The 14881-nt window shown below is 37.1% G+C and overlaps 1 long non-coding RNA gene across 2 annotated transcripts in view; it reads right to left on the bottom strand.

Moving 5' to 3' along the window:
• LOC105710827 (uncharacterized) overlaps positions 1-14881 on the bottom strand; it is a 69556-nt gene that overhangs the window by 21579 nt on the left and 33096 nt on the right. Inside the window, exon 3 of one of the 2 annotated variants that reach the window (XR_001105890.2) lies at positions 9628-10045. The exons of the other annotated variant lie outside the window; for it this stretch is intronic. This is a non-coding gene — a long non-coding RNA (uncharacterized LOC105710827). Of the gene's footprint in view, positions 1-9627; positions 10046-14881 lie in introns of those variants that run through there. 2 annotated transcript variants of the gene reach the window in all.

The following is a 14881-nucleotide window of genomic DNA, read 5'->3' on the forward strand; positions in this document are numbered from 1 at the left end:
GGTAATTCTGGTTCTAGATCCTTGAGGAATTGCCACACTGTCTTCCACAATGGTTGAACTAATTTACACTCCCATCAACAGTGTGAAAGTGTTCCTATTTCTCCAAATCCTCTCCAGCATCTATTGTTTCCTGACTTTTTAATGATTGCCATTCTATTCTAACTGGCGTGAGATGGTATCTCACTGTAGTTTTGATTTGCATTTCTCTAATGACCAATGATGATGAGCATTTTTTCATATGTTTGTTGGCCCATAAATGTCTCCTTTTGAGAGGTGGCTGTTCATACCCTTCACCCACTTCTTTCTGGGGTTATTTTTTCTTGTAAATTTTGGATTCTGGATATTAATAGCTCTTTGTCAGATGAATAGATTGCAAAGATTTTCTCCCATTTTGTAGGTTGCCTGTTCATTCTGATGATGGTTCTTTTTGCTGTGCAGAAGCTCTTTAGTTTAATTAGATCCCATTAGTCAATTTTGATTTTTGTTGCCATTGCTTTTGGTATTTTAGTCATGAAGTGTTTCCCCATACCTATGTCCTGAATGGTATTATCTAGGTTTTCTTTTAGGGATTTAATGGGTTTTGGTCTTAGGTTTAAGTCTTTAATTCACTTTGAGTTAACTTTTGTATAAGGTGTAAGAAAGAGGTCCAATTTCAGTTTTCTGCATATGGCTTGCCAGTTTTCCCAACACCATTTATTAAATAGGAAATCCTTTACGCATTGCTTGTTTTTGTCAGGTTTGTCAAAGATCAGATGGTCATAGACGTATGGCATTATAACCCCATTGTCTCAGCTCAAAATCTCCTTAGGCTGATAAGCAACTTCAGCAAAGTCTCAGGATACAAAATCAATGTGCAAAAATCACAAGCATTTCCATACTCCAGTAATAGACAGAGAGCCAAATCATGAGTGAACTCCCATTCATAATTGCTACAACGGGAATAAAAAACCTAGGAATACAACTTACAAGGGATGTGAAAGACCTCTTCAAGGAGAACTACAAACCACTGCTCAAGAAAATAAGAGAGGACACAAACAAATGGAAAAATATTCCATGCTCATGGATAAGAAGAATCAATCTCACAAAAATGGCCATACTTCCCAAAGTAATTAATAGATTCAATGCTATCCCCATCAAACTACCATCGATATTCTTCACAGAATTAGAAAAAACTAATTTAAACTTCATATGGAACCAAAAAAGATCCTGCATAGCCAAGACAATCCTAAGCAAAAAGAACAAAGCTGGAGGCATCACGCTACCTGACTTCAAACTGTGCTATAAGGTCTCATGTACTCTTATCTTTCCTTAGCATTCTCTTTTCTCCTCTTCACCAACAGGTACATGTTCTTAATGTGTCTCATGAATATTTTAGGTTCTCAGATTCTGAGGTCTTTGTTCCAGTTTTCTCAAACATTATCTCTTATTCCAAAAACCTTCATATTTACAGTCTCCTAAGACTTTCCTCTTTGAAAATTATATATTAATCCATGCTAATCAATTAATGAGTTACTTCTTAGTAACTTGCTTACATTCTAACAAAGACTTTCAATAAACAACATATTTATTCTAAAGAAGTAACACAAAAAGTGGAAATTATAAGCACTTTGGTTGGGTCAGTGGGAAATGTTGAGGGTGGGGGTAGGTTAGGGTGTCTTAAAAAATCACTAGAAAATAGCCCTTTGACCTGCCCTGTTGAACAGAATATATAGAGGTATGAGTGCTTCTAATTTCACTGAGGGAACTGTATGATCTTAGCATTCTTCTTATACTTTTAAAATCTGATGTAATTTTTAAATATATATGGAGAGTTTACACACCTTGAAGGGAGAAATTGGGACCAAGTTTTCCTATTAATTCAGAGAAGCCTAAATCCTAGCCAGATGTCAGCTAATTCCTAGAACCTATTAGGGAGTTGGGCCTAAGGGACCTGGCAACATCACTGTGGCCCTTTTCTTAATGGTAAGGACCTTAAACCCTTGGTGTTGCTTATGGATGCATATTCTGTCCCTGAACAGAATTCTGAGTTCTGTGTGGTCAGAACCTGGGCATTTTACTTCTTTTCATGCTCCATGATACCTAGCACAGGCTGGGGACATAAAATTACTTAATGAATATTGTTAATATATAATCTTTCCAGAAAATAGACCAAAACAATTCTACACTTGTTACCTCATGTTTCTGGCAAAAATCAGACTTTGAAAATATTAATAGCATCAGTATCTTTATTTTTGCAGAAAGAGGAAAACAAAAGTGTCCAAGTGATTCGTCTTACAGCACAACTGAAGAGCATGGCAGAGCTTCATTAGAATTAAATGTTAACAAGTGGCTAAAGCGGAGAGCACAGGGAATATGATTTCTTCTTTTTGTTCTCCCATTGGGAGGTTTTGAGCAAAAGGAAAAGGAGAAATGACTGAGAACATGAACTGGTTTCATAGGTGAGTTGGAACCAGACAGATCCTAGTTATTCTGGATTCCTAGTGGCACTGAGAAGAAAAAATAGTGGGGCCTTGTTGTGGTGCTTCAAGGTGCCATGAAGAGCCTTATCTTCTTCCCTTAGAAGCTTTCTTCATATGCCATCATCTCAGATTTCAAATTTGAATACTCAAACTTTTCCCCAGGTCTGCCACTTAATAGCTAAGAATTTTTCGGCAAGCCATGCAGTAGAGATTCTAAAACCTTCTCAATTGCCCACATATCCCTGCAGTCTGGGGCTCCTGGCTTCTTCTGTCCCCACCCTGTGGGCCACCTTGTCATGGACTCACCTTTCCAAGCAAGCTCCTGCCTCGGGACCTTTGCACTTACTTTCCCTCTCCCTGGAATGCTCTTCCCTCATAGCTGCATGCCTCATGCCTCACTTTGTATAGGTTACTGCTCATGCCAACTTATCCGCGAAGACTTTAGCCCAATATAAAGTAGCCCCTCACCAGACTCTGTCTGGTAATTCTGATGAAACATGTCAGAGTGTAATATCTTAAGGGAACATAAGATCCCTGAGGTCAATGAACAGATATTTAATGTTGTTATCAGAAAAAGAAATGATAGATTTGTGAGGCAAAGCATATGTTAATTGGCTTGATTGCATCTTTCTACAATATGTACATAGATCAAAACATCAGGCCAGGGACAGTGGCTCATGCCTGTAATACCAGTATTTTGGGAGGCCAAGGTGGGAGGATTGCCTGAGTCCAGAAGTCCAAGACCATCCTGAGCAACATAGTGAGACCTCATCTCTGGAAAAAAAAAAATAGGCAAGTGTGGAGGCATGTACTTGTAATCCCAGCTACACAGGAGGCTAAAGGGAAGGATTGCTTGAGTCTAGGAGATCGAGGTTACAATGAGCCAGGATCTTGCCACTATACTTCAGCCTGGGTGAGAGAATGAGAGCTTGTCTCCAAAAAAAAAAAAAAAAAAAAAAAAAAAATCACATAGCACTCTAAATATGCATAAGTATTATTTATCACATAAAAGTAAATAATGTATATATAAACGGAGATATAGATATGTAGATAGATAGATAGATAGATAGATGGATAGATAGATAGACAGATAGATAGATCTGGAGAAGCACAATGCCGTGTTCATTTGGTTCTATTTTCCAGTTTCCTTAGTCTTTAATGAGATCAAGTCAAATTCATGATTCTAGCTATCTTTGAAAATAAGGGAATTTTTCCAGTTTAACAGTAGTCAGTAAGTCAATAGGAAGAACTTTCTTGTTAGATGGAAAATAATTCACCTGACTTCAGGCACAGAAACTGTGATGTGCTGGTGGAACTTTCACTTGAAAATCCCTAGTGGGCTCTTGATTATTAGCAACTGATGGGCAGAAAGAAGTTAACAAGTATTATTTATTTGGATTTCATCTGAATGAAGATAATAGGGTTAAATGTGAAAACTGGCTATTCCCCTGTGCAAGTCCAATATTTAAACAGAAACTTCAAATGACATGGTAGTACGAAGTGTTTGCCCGGGTTAGACATCATGCTTTGTATTTTTCATGCATTATTTCATTTGATTCTCATAATACCCTCATGAGTAGCAGCTAGTTTTATCACTGTTTTTAGCTGAGGTGACCAAAGTTTAATGAAACAAATCAATTTGGAAAAGCCAACAGAGCTAGTAAGAGTGGGAGCTTGAATTCAAACCCAGGTTTGTCTAACTTGAAAGCCAAAGCTTTTAATTAGTATATTAGATTGTATACTGTATAACTTATACAATAAAAATTAAGCACATATTCTTAATCGGGAGGGCTGTCACCCTATAACACATTACATGAGAAGCCCAGCAAGTCACTGAAATGACTCCAGTGTTTTGGTTATGCAGCTCGCTGAGAGTGGCATCCAGTATGAAACCCAAAGGGGGATTTTGTGTTTTCTGCTTAAACATTGGCTATTCATAACATGTTCTTTAAAAAAAGCAGTACCCTTCCTTTTCAAAGTGCCAGGGAAATTGCATGTGACATAGGCTTTCAAGTAGAGTTCACTTTTATCTATCTAAGTATTGGGATATGTGTTATATAAGTATTTGTTTCTCATTGAAATAAATATAATGTGCATATTATAACTAAACTGAAATAGTTCCTGGCATGAAAGCACAGAATGATGAATGAAACCTAGTGTGATTTTCTTATAATCATGCTCCTCTGTGTCTGCCTTATGTCCTTTCTTTCATTTCATTCCACACAGTTCTAACAGAGAACAAGCAGCCATGCTAAATCATACTAAATAATTCAATGCAGCACTTGGCGGATGTTTGCGAGGTATGTATATTAAAGATGATGGTAATCTTTGTAGGGAAGAGAAACACCAGAGAACTTACACATATTCAGGAAATGTGCTTAGACATGCATTTATTTTCTTTGCTTTGTTTCTTTTAAAGATTCACAAGCTTTTGTGAGTATATTACAGGGGAGTTGGCAGACAACCCTTATTTATTTTCTCCATTAGATAGAGAAATGAAGACAGAGACTGATAAAAGTTAAAAATAAGTACAGTTTTCAGAACCAGAACAAAAGTGCAGGAATAAGCCATGCAGGTGCTAAACTCCCAGTATTTGGCTGGAGTAGTTTAAGTTTCTTCTGTCCTTTGTCGGAACTAATGCAAGAGGTTAAGAATGAGACCACTTACTTCTGTAGGTGGGGTCAAATAGGTCCAGGCACAAACCACAATCTTTTACTCTGAAGTTTGCATTTTGCTGCACCAAAAGTAACTACACCATACGCAATGATATTGAATTGGAATAGCAATGCAATTGATTAATGCCAAGCAACCAAGTAATTCTTTGAGAGTTGGTGAATTTCTAAATATATACAAGTGAACAAATGTTTATCTGACTCATAATTATCTTTATCAGTTAGGGTCCTATTAAGAAACAGATGGCATATTCACTTACAGTAATTGAAAAAAGTATTAAGAAAGGTTATCTTTGAGGATGTAGGCAGGGTGAAGGGAAACCAACCACAGATAATGAGGCACCCTGGGGTTAGTAACTGCTGGGAGCTCTTACTATCTCTAGGCCTAAAAGAATAGAAACAGAACAGAAACCAACTACACAGTCCATCTTAACATACCTTTGGTATTTCATATAACTCTTGCCCAACCAAGAAGATAAAGTTTCAAATAACTTTATTGCTTGATTTAGAAAATTTCTACAAGCCCATTTATCTCAAAATCATTTTATTTAACTTATCCTTATATGAGTAAATAGCCTCTAATCAGCATAACAGATGATTCAGCTGAGCTTAACAAGCAAATGTTTATTCTTTAACTCACCTGTAAACGCTGTCTTGCCCTTTATGTACCAACCCTAAACTATTATATCACAAATTTTGCCCAGTTCTTTTATTTGAGATGGATTTTTGCTCTTGTTGCCCAAGCTGGAATGCAATGGCATGATCTTGAGTCACTGCAACCTCCACCTCCTGGGTTCATGTGATTCTCCTGTCTCAGCCTCCCGAGTAGTGGGATTACAGGTATGTGCCACCATGCCTGGCTAATTTTGTATTTTTAGTAGAGATGGGGTTTCACCACGTTGGCCAGGCTAGGCTTGAACTCCTGACCTCAGATAATCTGCCTGCTTGGGCTTCCCAAAGTGCTGGGATTACAGGCATGAGCCACCATGTCTGGCCAGGTTTTACCCAATTCTAAGCATAACACCCCATTGAAAACTTTACCTTATACCAGATCCTCAAAACATGGATATCTTGACTTTTCTCTCCCTCCTGCAAGATGCTGCTAAGAATATGTCAACATAGTGCTCTGTCTTCCTGTGATAAACAAAAAACTCAGCCTTGTCTACTCAGCACAAACTCCCTCATGTTGCAGACTGCATCCTTAAACATTTAGATCTGCAAAAACTGATCTAGAAAAACTAGACTTTCTAGAAATATACTGAGGAAACATTTCAAACACTGGTTTTTGGTTCTAAAACAAGTTGAAAATCACAAATAGTAAAAATCACCCTGGAAAATCCCTAAATTGCCTATAAATATAGATTACAAGATTCTTGGTAGATAGCTCTGTTCACTAATATGCATGTATTACAGGATAATATGTTCAACATGCAATTCCATAGAAGGACCATAATCAGCAAGTAAATAATTTGAGGGTTTTTGCAAGACTTCTGCAATTTTGTGGAAATTTTAAATTCCAGTATTACTATAATTTTCTATAATATATTTTAGCAATTTTCCCAATTTTAGTTAATGTTTCCCTAAGGCCTTCCAGGAATTATTTTGTTAAACAACTTTTGATCTTGAAATAAGTTCCAATATAAAGTTTTACAAAAATACAAAGAATAATTTTCTATCTGTTACACAGATTCACTGATTTTGAATATTGTTCCACTTTTGCTTTTTTATTCTCTCATTATACACACACACACACACACACACACACACACACACACGTTTTTGCTGAACCATTTGAGAATAGATTGCATACATCATTATTTTTTATCCCTTAATACTTTAGTGTATATTTCTCAAGGGTATTTTCTTACAAAACCACAACCTAGTTATCAAATTCAAGAAATGTAATATTGTTACGCTAATTTTATCTAATGTAGAGTCCACATTCCAATTTCATCAATTATCCCAATAATAGCACTCATAGCCATTTTTCTTCTAGCACAGAATCTGGTCCAGGATCATGTATTGCACTTAAGTTATCACATTACCTAAATCTCATTTAATTCAATCTTGAGGCTAATTTTTCTCAGCCTTTTTTTTTTTTCTTCTTTCCTAACCTTGGTATTTTGAAAGATTACAAGCTAGATGTTTCATAGACTGTCCCCAGTTCGGTTCACTTGACGTTTCCTTATCATCTAATTCTGGTTTAGTACTTACTGGCTGGATTGCTAAATAAGTAATGTTATGTCCTTCTTAGGCTGTCACATTTGTAGGTATGTCACATGTGTTTACACTTTATTTATGATGTTAACATTCATAACTTGGTTATGGTGTTTTTTGGTTTCTCTGTTGTACTGTAAATTGTTATTTCTGTAAATTATAATTTGTAGGGATGCATTTTGAGATTATGTTAATAATCTGTTTCTCATCAACCCTGGTTCCACTAATTTCTTAATTTCTTCCTGGAGGAATCACAACCTTCCTCATCATGTATACAATTTTTTCATGTTTGATAATCCCTTGAGAGTAGGTTTGGAAATCACTGAAACCTTTAGATTTATTCTGCATTTTGGCCAAGTTGATTGAATTCGTGTAAATTAAATGTGGGTCTGCTGCAGCTTTATTATAACAATAAGAGTCCTACCGATAGAAGCTATTATCACTCACATGATATGGACAAAATGACTGAGTAATAAATTAGATATTCAGCGTACAGTTCACAGAAAAACAATCATGATGAATATAATTTCAATAAAAATTTTTACCTGTGCTGAATAGAAAATTCAATAATAACTTTAAATGGCCTAATGATATTTGCTCTGTAAAATGCACACTTGACAAAAAAACTTTCAGTGGGGTTATAATTCTGAATAAAATGTTTACATTCAGATATCCATGACATGAAAGGTATAGTCACAATGGCAAACTGGGGTAGTATAACTGGGCATTTTTGCATATGGATGTTGGATCTTGAACTCCAGGGTTATAACTTCATTTCTACCACTTACTAGATTTGACCATGGCCAAGTTACTTAATCTTTGCCCCTTGATGCTGTATCTGCAAAATGGGAAAATAATAATATGCAACCATATATAATTGTTATGAGGATCGAAAGATTTAACACATGTAAAATGCTTGAAACAGTCCTGGCATGTGGTTAATCTCAGTAAAAGTTACCATCATCATCACCTTTGTAATTGTCACCTTCATTCTGTATTATTCTGGGATGGGGAGAGGAAATATTTCAAAGCTGAGAACCTCATCTAACCTGAGATTAATTGAGAAAATAATCCAGCATATTGTTGATCATTCTTTGACAGTAACAATAATGTGGCAACTTGTAAACCGAGTAAAAAAGCACAATGGACTTTCCTTAGCATAGGTCATGAAAGGAGTTGTCTTTAGAATGTTTAGATTACACCTCTCAGCTGAAGTTTTATCTCTGGAAACATCATTTTAACACCATTGCCACAATTATAACTGTCATGCTCCCAGTTTTAATGCTTGTGGCATGCTATAGTTTAAACTAAATTATCTCATTTAATCTCAGCACCAAATTTCTAAGGGACATATTATCATCAGCCTTATCTTATTAAGCAAGAACAGGTTTTGAAAAGCTGGAAAAGTTGCTCGAGTTCATGGATCTAAGCAGAAAAACCAGACTTTGAACGGTAATATCAGGCTATGTACTGATCCATTACACCATACTGCTTTCTGGAAATATATGCCCTTGTCTGTGGGACTGTTGTCATTTCATTTTGCATCAACTTTGCTGCTAATAGATATGCAGGCCTTTAGATTTGGTATTGCAATAAATGGTATTTCTTTGTCAATTGTATTAATCAGAGTCCTGGGAGGAAAGGAGATGTTGTACATATGAGAATAACTTAAGAAAGCATAATTAAGGGACTCTGTACCAAGGTATGGGTGGAGTTAAGGAATTAAAAAAGAATTGGCAAAGCCCTCTGAAACTAACAATGACAGGGAGTTATTACCACCATAAGGCCAACATGGGCAAGGGCAGGAGGCAGTCACTGGCATTTGGAGAGAGCTGCCACCATGTGACAGGCCATCTGATATACCCATTCCAGAGGAACACAACTCCTGCTAAACTGCCACCTTGTTGGAAGAGAATAGGGGGTAATAATAATCTTTTTCTCCTTCAGTTATCTGACTTCATTTCAGTGCCTCCTACTGGCCAAACTCAACTGGTTTGGTGACACAGTTGGTAGAAGCCATTCTCCCTGGGCACAGATAAAGGCTGAGATGCACAGAGATTACCAGGTTGGTTTTGCAGTGTGGGCGAGATGGCAAGGGAGAATGGAGACTTACTGTAGCACTAAGCATACCAGAGACATTATTCTAAATTACCATCACATAGTACAATATAGGTGGAGAAAGTGAAGAATTAAAAAATTAAAGATACAAATGCATGTAAATAACAACATACTTTTCAAAGTGTGAGAGGAAAAAAATGGCTTTTTTTTTCTTAAATTAAGAAAGAACATCCTCCAGGTAATGTCATTGTGTAGGTATGTGGAACATAAAATGTTCGAATGTGATCAGCAGTCTTCTCCAAGTTGCTTATGTGTTAAACTGATTCTTGGATGAGTTGCTATAATTACATTTTAAAGAGTCTGGCAAACCTTGCAAGATTTTTGCTTTGCATTTAAATTGGCTCAGCATCTTGGTGCCAATGGAATTTACCAGGGTGGTGAGAGCTCAGCTCAGGTTTCTCAATGTTTCACAGCCCTGTGGGCCTCTTACGATGTTTCTTTGGACACCCTCTGTATTGTGTCACTACTGTAGGTCATCTGCTGGGGAATCACATTGTCACACATTCTCCTCATGCATCCTGTCTTCTTGTCTTCTCCATAAGCAGCCCTGTGCTGTGAGCCTCCTTGGCAGGATTTAGTCTATGTAAAGGAAATTGAAAATGAACATTAACAGATTTTGTTCTTACTCATTTAGAAAATAATTCATATGCCTTCACTCTGGTGATGTTCATGATCCTTCATTGACTCTCAAATTTCTGGACTCCTGAAGCCCACTTCTGAGTTGAGGCTTTTCTGCTCTTGCCATCAGTAGATGGTGAAACATCTATAGCTTTGGTCATGCCCGTAGCAGGTCATGAGGCTAAGCTTAAAGAGAACACTTCCTTGGTAAAAGGGAGCTGAAGCTGAAATCCATTACTTATTTTCTTTTTTTAAATTTTTTTTATTTTTTATTTTTTATTGCATTTTAGGTTCTGGGGTACATGTGAAGAACATGCTGGAATGTTGCATAGGTACATACATGGCAATGTGGTTTGCTGCCTCCATCCCCATCACCTATATCTGGCATTTCTCCCCATGTTATCCCTCCCCAACTCCCTACCTGCTGCTGTCCCTCCCCAAGTCCCCCCGACCACAGACCTCAGTGTGTGATGCTCCCCTCCCTGTGTCCATGTGTTCTTGTTGTTCAACACCTGCCTATGAGTGAGAACATGCGGTGTTTGATTTTGTGTTCCTGTGTCAGTTTGCTGAAAATGATGGCTTCCAGATTCATCCATGTTCTTACAAAGGACATGAACTTACCATTTTTTATGGCTGCATAGTATTCTATGGTATATATGTGCCACATTTTCCCTGTCCAGTCTATCGTCAATGGGCATTTGGGTTGGTTCCAAGTCTTTGCTATTGTAAACAGTGCTGCAATGAATATACGTGTTCACATGTCTTTATAATAGAAAGATTTATAATCCTTTGTATATATACCCAGTAATGGGATTGCTGGGTCAAATGGAATTTCTATTTCTAATTCCTTGAGGAATTGCCACATTGTTTCCCACAATGGTTGAACTAATGTTCACTCCCACCAACAATGTAAAAGTGTTCCTATTTCTCCACGTCGTCTCCAACATCTGTTGTCCCTGGATTTTTTAATGATTGCCATTCTAACTGGCTTGAGATGGTATCTCAATATAGTTTTTATTTGCACGTCTCTAATGATCAGTGATGATGAGCATTTTTTCATATGTTTGTTGGCCTCATGTATGTCTTCTTTTGTAAAGTGTCTGTTCATATCCTTTGCCCACTTTTGAATGGGTTTATTTGTTTTTTTTTTTCTTGTAAATCTGTTTTAGTTCTTTGTAGATTCTGGATATAAGTCCTTTGTCAGATGGGTAGATTGCAAACATTTTTTCCCAAAAAATTCACTCTAATGATTGTTTCTTTTGCTGTGCAGAAGCTCTGAAGTTTAATTACATCTCATTTGTCTATTTTGGCTTTTGTTGCCAATGCTTTTGGTGTTTTAGTCATGAAGTCCTTGCCTATGCCTATGCTTCTGTCCTGAATGGTTTTGCCTAGGTTTTCTTCTAGGAGTTTTTATGGCGATTGGTCTTATGTTTAAGTCTTTAATCCATCTAGAGTTAATTTTAGTGTAAGGTGTCAAGAAAGAGTCCAATTTCTGCTTTCTCTACACTGCTAACCAGTTTTCCCAACACCATTTATTAAACAGGGAATCCTTTCCCCATTGCTTGTTTTTGTGACGTTTGTCAAAGATCAGATGGTTGTTGATGTGTGGCATTGCATCCAAGGCCTCTATTCTGTTCCATTGGTCTATATCTCTGTTTTGGTAACAGTAACATGCTGTTTTGATTACTGTAGATTTGAAATATAGTTTGGAGTCAGATAGTATGATGCATCCAGCTTTGTTCTTTTTGCTTAGAATTGACTTGGCTATGCGGGCTCTCTTTTGGTTCCATATGAAGTTTAAGGTGGTTTTTTCCAGTTCTGTGAAGAAGGTCATTGGTAGCTTGATGGGGATAGCGTTGAATCTATAAATTACTTTGGACAGTATGGCCATTTTCATGATATTGATTCTTCCTAACCATGAGCATGGAATGTTTCTCCATCTGTTTGTGTTCTCTCTTATTTTGTTGAGCAGAGGTTTGTAGTTCTCCTTGAAGAGGTCCTTCACACCCTTTGTTAGTTGTATTCCTAGGTATTTTATTCTCTTTGTAGCAATTGTGAATGGCAGTTTGTTCTTGATTTGGCTCTCTTTAAGTCTGTTATTGGTGTATAGGAATGCCTGTGGTTTTTGCACATTGATTTTGTATCCTGAGACTTTGCTGAAGTTGCTTATCAGTTTCAGGAGATTTTGGGCTGAGACAATGGGGTCTTCTAAATATAGAATCATGTCATTTGCATATAGAGACAATTTGACTTCCTCCTTTCCTAATTGAATACCCTTTATTTCTTTTTCTTGACTGATTGCTCTGGCTAGAAATTCCAATTCTATATTGAATAGGAGTGGTGAGACAGGGCATCCTTGTCTAGTGCTGGATTTCAAAGGGAATGCTTCCGGTTTTTGCCCATTCAGTATGATATTGGCTGTTGGTTTGTCATAAACAGCTTTTACTATTTTGAGATACGTCACATCGATACCTAGTTTATTGAGGGTTTTTAGCATAAAGCGTTGTTGAATTTTGTCGAAGGCCTTCTCTGCATCAATTGAGATAATCATGTGGTTTTTGTCTTTGGTTCTGCTTATGTGGTGAATTACGTTTATAGACTTGCATATGTTGAACCAGCCTTGCATCCCCAGGATGAAGCCTACTTGATTGTGAGGGATAAGCTTTTTGATGTGCTGTTGCAATTGGTTTGCCAGTATTTTATTGAAGATTTTTGCATCTATGTTCATCACGGATATTGGCCTGAAGTTTTCTTTTCTTGCCGAGTCTCTGCCGGGTTTTGGTATCAGGATGATGTTGGTCTCATACAATGATTTGGGAAGGATTCCCTCTTTTTGGATTGTTTGGAATAGTTTCAGGAGCGGTACTAGCTCCTCTTTTTATGTCTGGTAGAACTCGGCTGTGAAACCATCTGGACCTGGGCTTTTTTGGGGTTGTAGGCTGGTGATTGCTGCCTCAACTTCAGCCCTTGTTATTGGTCTATTCAGGGTTTCAACTTCTTCCTGGTTTAGGCTTGGCAGGGGGTGCAAGTGTCCAGGAATTTATCCATTTCTTCCAGGTTTACTGGTTTATATGCATAGAGTTGTTTGTAGTAATCTCTGATGGTAGTTTGTATTTCTGTGGAATCTGTGGTGATATCCACTTTATCATTTTTTATTGCATCTATTTGATTATTCTCTCTTTTCTTTTTTATTAATCTGGCTAGTGGTCTGTCTATTTTGTTGATCTTTTCAAAAAACTAGCTCCTAGATTTATTGATTTTTTGAAGGGTTTTTTGTGTCTCTATCTGCTTCAGTTCTTCTCTGATCTTAGTTATTTCTTGTCTTCTGCTTTTGAGTTTTTTTGATCTTGCTCCTCTAGCTCTTTCAATTTTGACAATAGGGTGTTGATTGTAGATCTTTCCTTGCTTCTCATGTGGGCATTTATTGCTATAAATTTTCCTCTAGACAGTGCTTTAAATGTGTCCCAGAGATTCTGGTACATTGTGTCTTCATTCTCATTGGTTTCAAAGAACTTCTGTATTTCTGCCTTCATTTCATTGTTTATCCAGTCAACATTCAAGAGAAATATGTTCAGTTTCCAAGAAGTTATGCAGTTCTGAGTTAGTTTCTGAATTATGAGTTCTAATTTGATTGCACTGTGGTCTGAGAGAATGTTTGTTATGAATTCCATTCTTTTGTGTTTACTAAGGAGTGATTTACTTCCAATTATGTGGTCAATTTTAGAGTAGGTGTGATGTGGTGCTGAGAAGAATGTATATTCTATGGATTTGGGGTGGAGAGTTCTGTAAATGTTTATTAGGTTTTCTTGGACCAGGTCTGAGTTCAGGTCCTAGATATCCTTGTTAATTTTCTGTGTCATTGATCTGTCTAATGTTGACAGTGGATTGTTAAAGGCTCCCACTATTATTGTGTGAGAGTCTAAGTCTCTTTGTAAGTCATTAAGAACTTGCTTTATGTATCTGGGTGCTCCCGTATTGGGTGCATATATATTTAGGATCATTAGCTCTTCTTGTTGCATTGATCCTTTTACCATTATGTAATGCTCTTCTTTGTCTCTTTTGATCTCTGTTGCTTTAAAGTCTATTTTATCAGAGACTAGGATTGCAACTCCTGCTATTTTTTACTCTCCATTTGGTTGGTAAATCTTTCTCCTTCCCTTTATTTTGGGCTTATGTGTATCCTTGCATGTAAGATGGGTTTCCTGGATACAGCACACTGAGGGTTTTTGACTTTTTATCCAATTTGCTGGCTTGTGTCTTTTGATTGGGGCATTTAGCCCATTTACATTTAAGGTTAATATTGTTATGTGTGAATTTAATCCTGCCATTTTGATGCTACCTGGTTGTTTTGCCCATTAGTTGATGCAGTTTCTTCATTGTGTCGATACTTTTTACCATTTGGTATGTTTTTGGAGTGGCTGGTACTGGTTGTTCTTTTCTATGTTTAGTGCTTCCTTCAGGAGGTCTTGTAAAGCTGGCCTGGTGGTGAAGAAATCTCTGAGCAATTGCTTTTCATAAAGCATTTTATTTCTCCTTCACTTATGAAGCTTAGTTTGGTTGGATATGAAATTCTAAGTTGAAAGTTCTTTTCTTTAAGGATGTTGAATATTGGCCCCCACTCTCTTCTAGCTTGTAGGGTTTCTGCCAAGATATCTGCTGTGAGTTTGATGGGCTTCCCTTTGTGGGTAACCCGACCTTTCTCTCTAGCTGCCCTTAGCATTTTTTCCTTCATTTCAACCCTGGTGAATCTGATGATTATATGCCTTGGGGTTGCTCTTCTTGAGGAATGTCTTTGTG

The sequence above is a fragment of the Aotus nancymaae genome, unplaced genomic scaffold (genome assembly GCF_030222135.1).
Source record: "Aotus nancymaae isolate 86718 unplaced genomic scaffold, 86718_ANA_hifiasm-v0.15.2.pri h1tg000036l, whole genome shotgun sequence".
Taxonomy (NCBI): Eukaryota; Metazoa; Chordata; class Mammalia; order Primates; family Aotidae; genus Aotus; species Aotus nancymaae.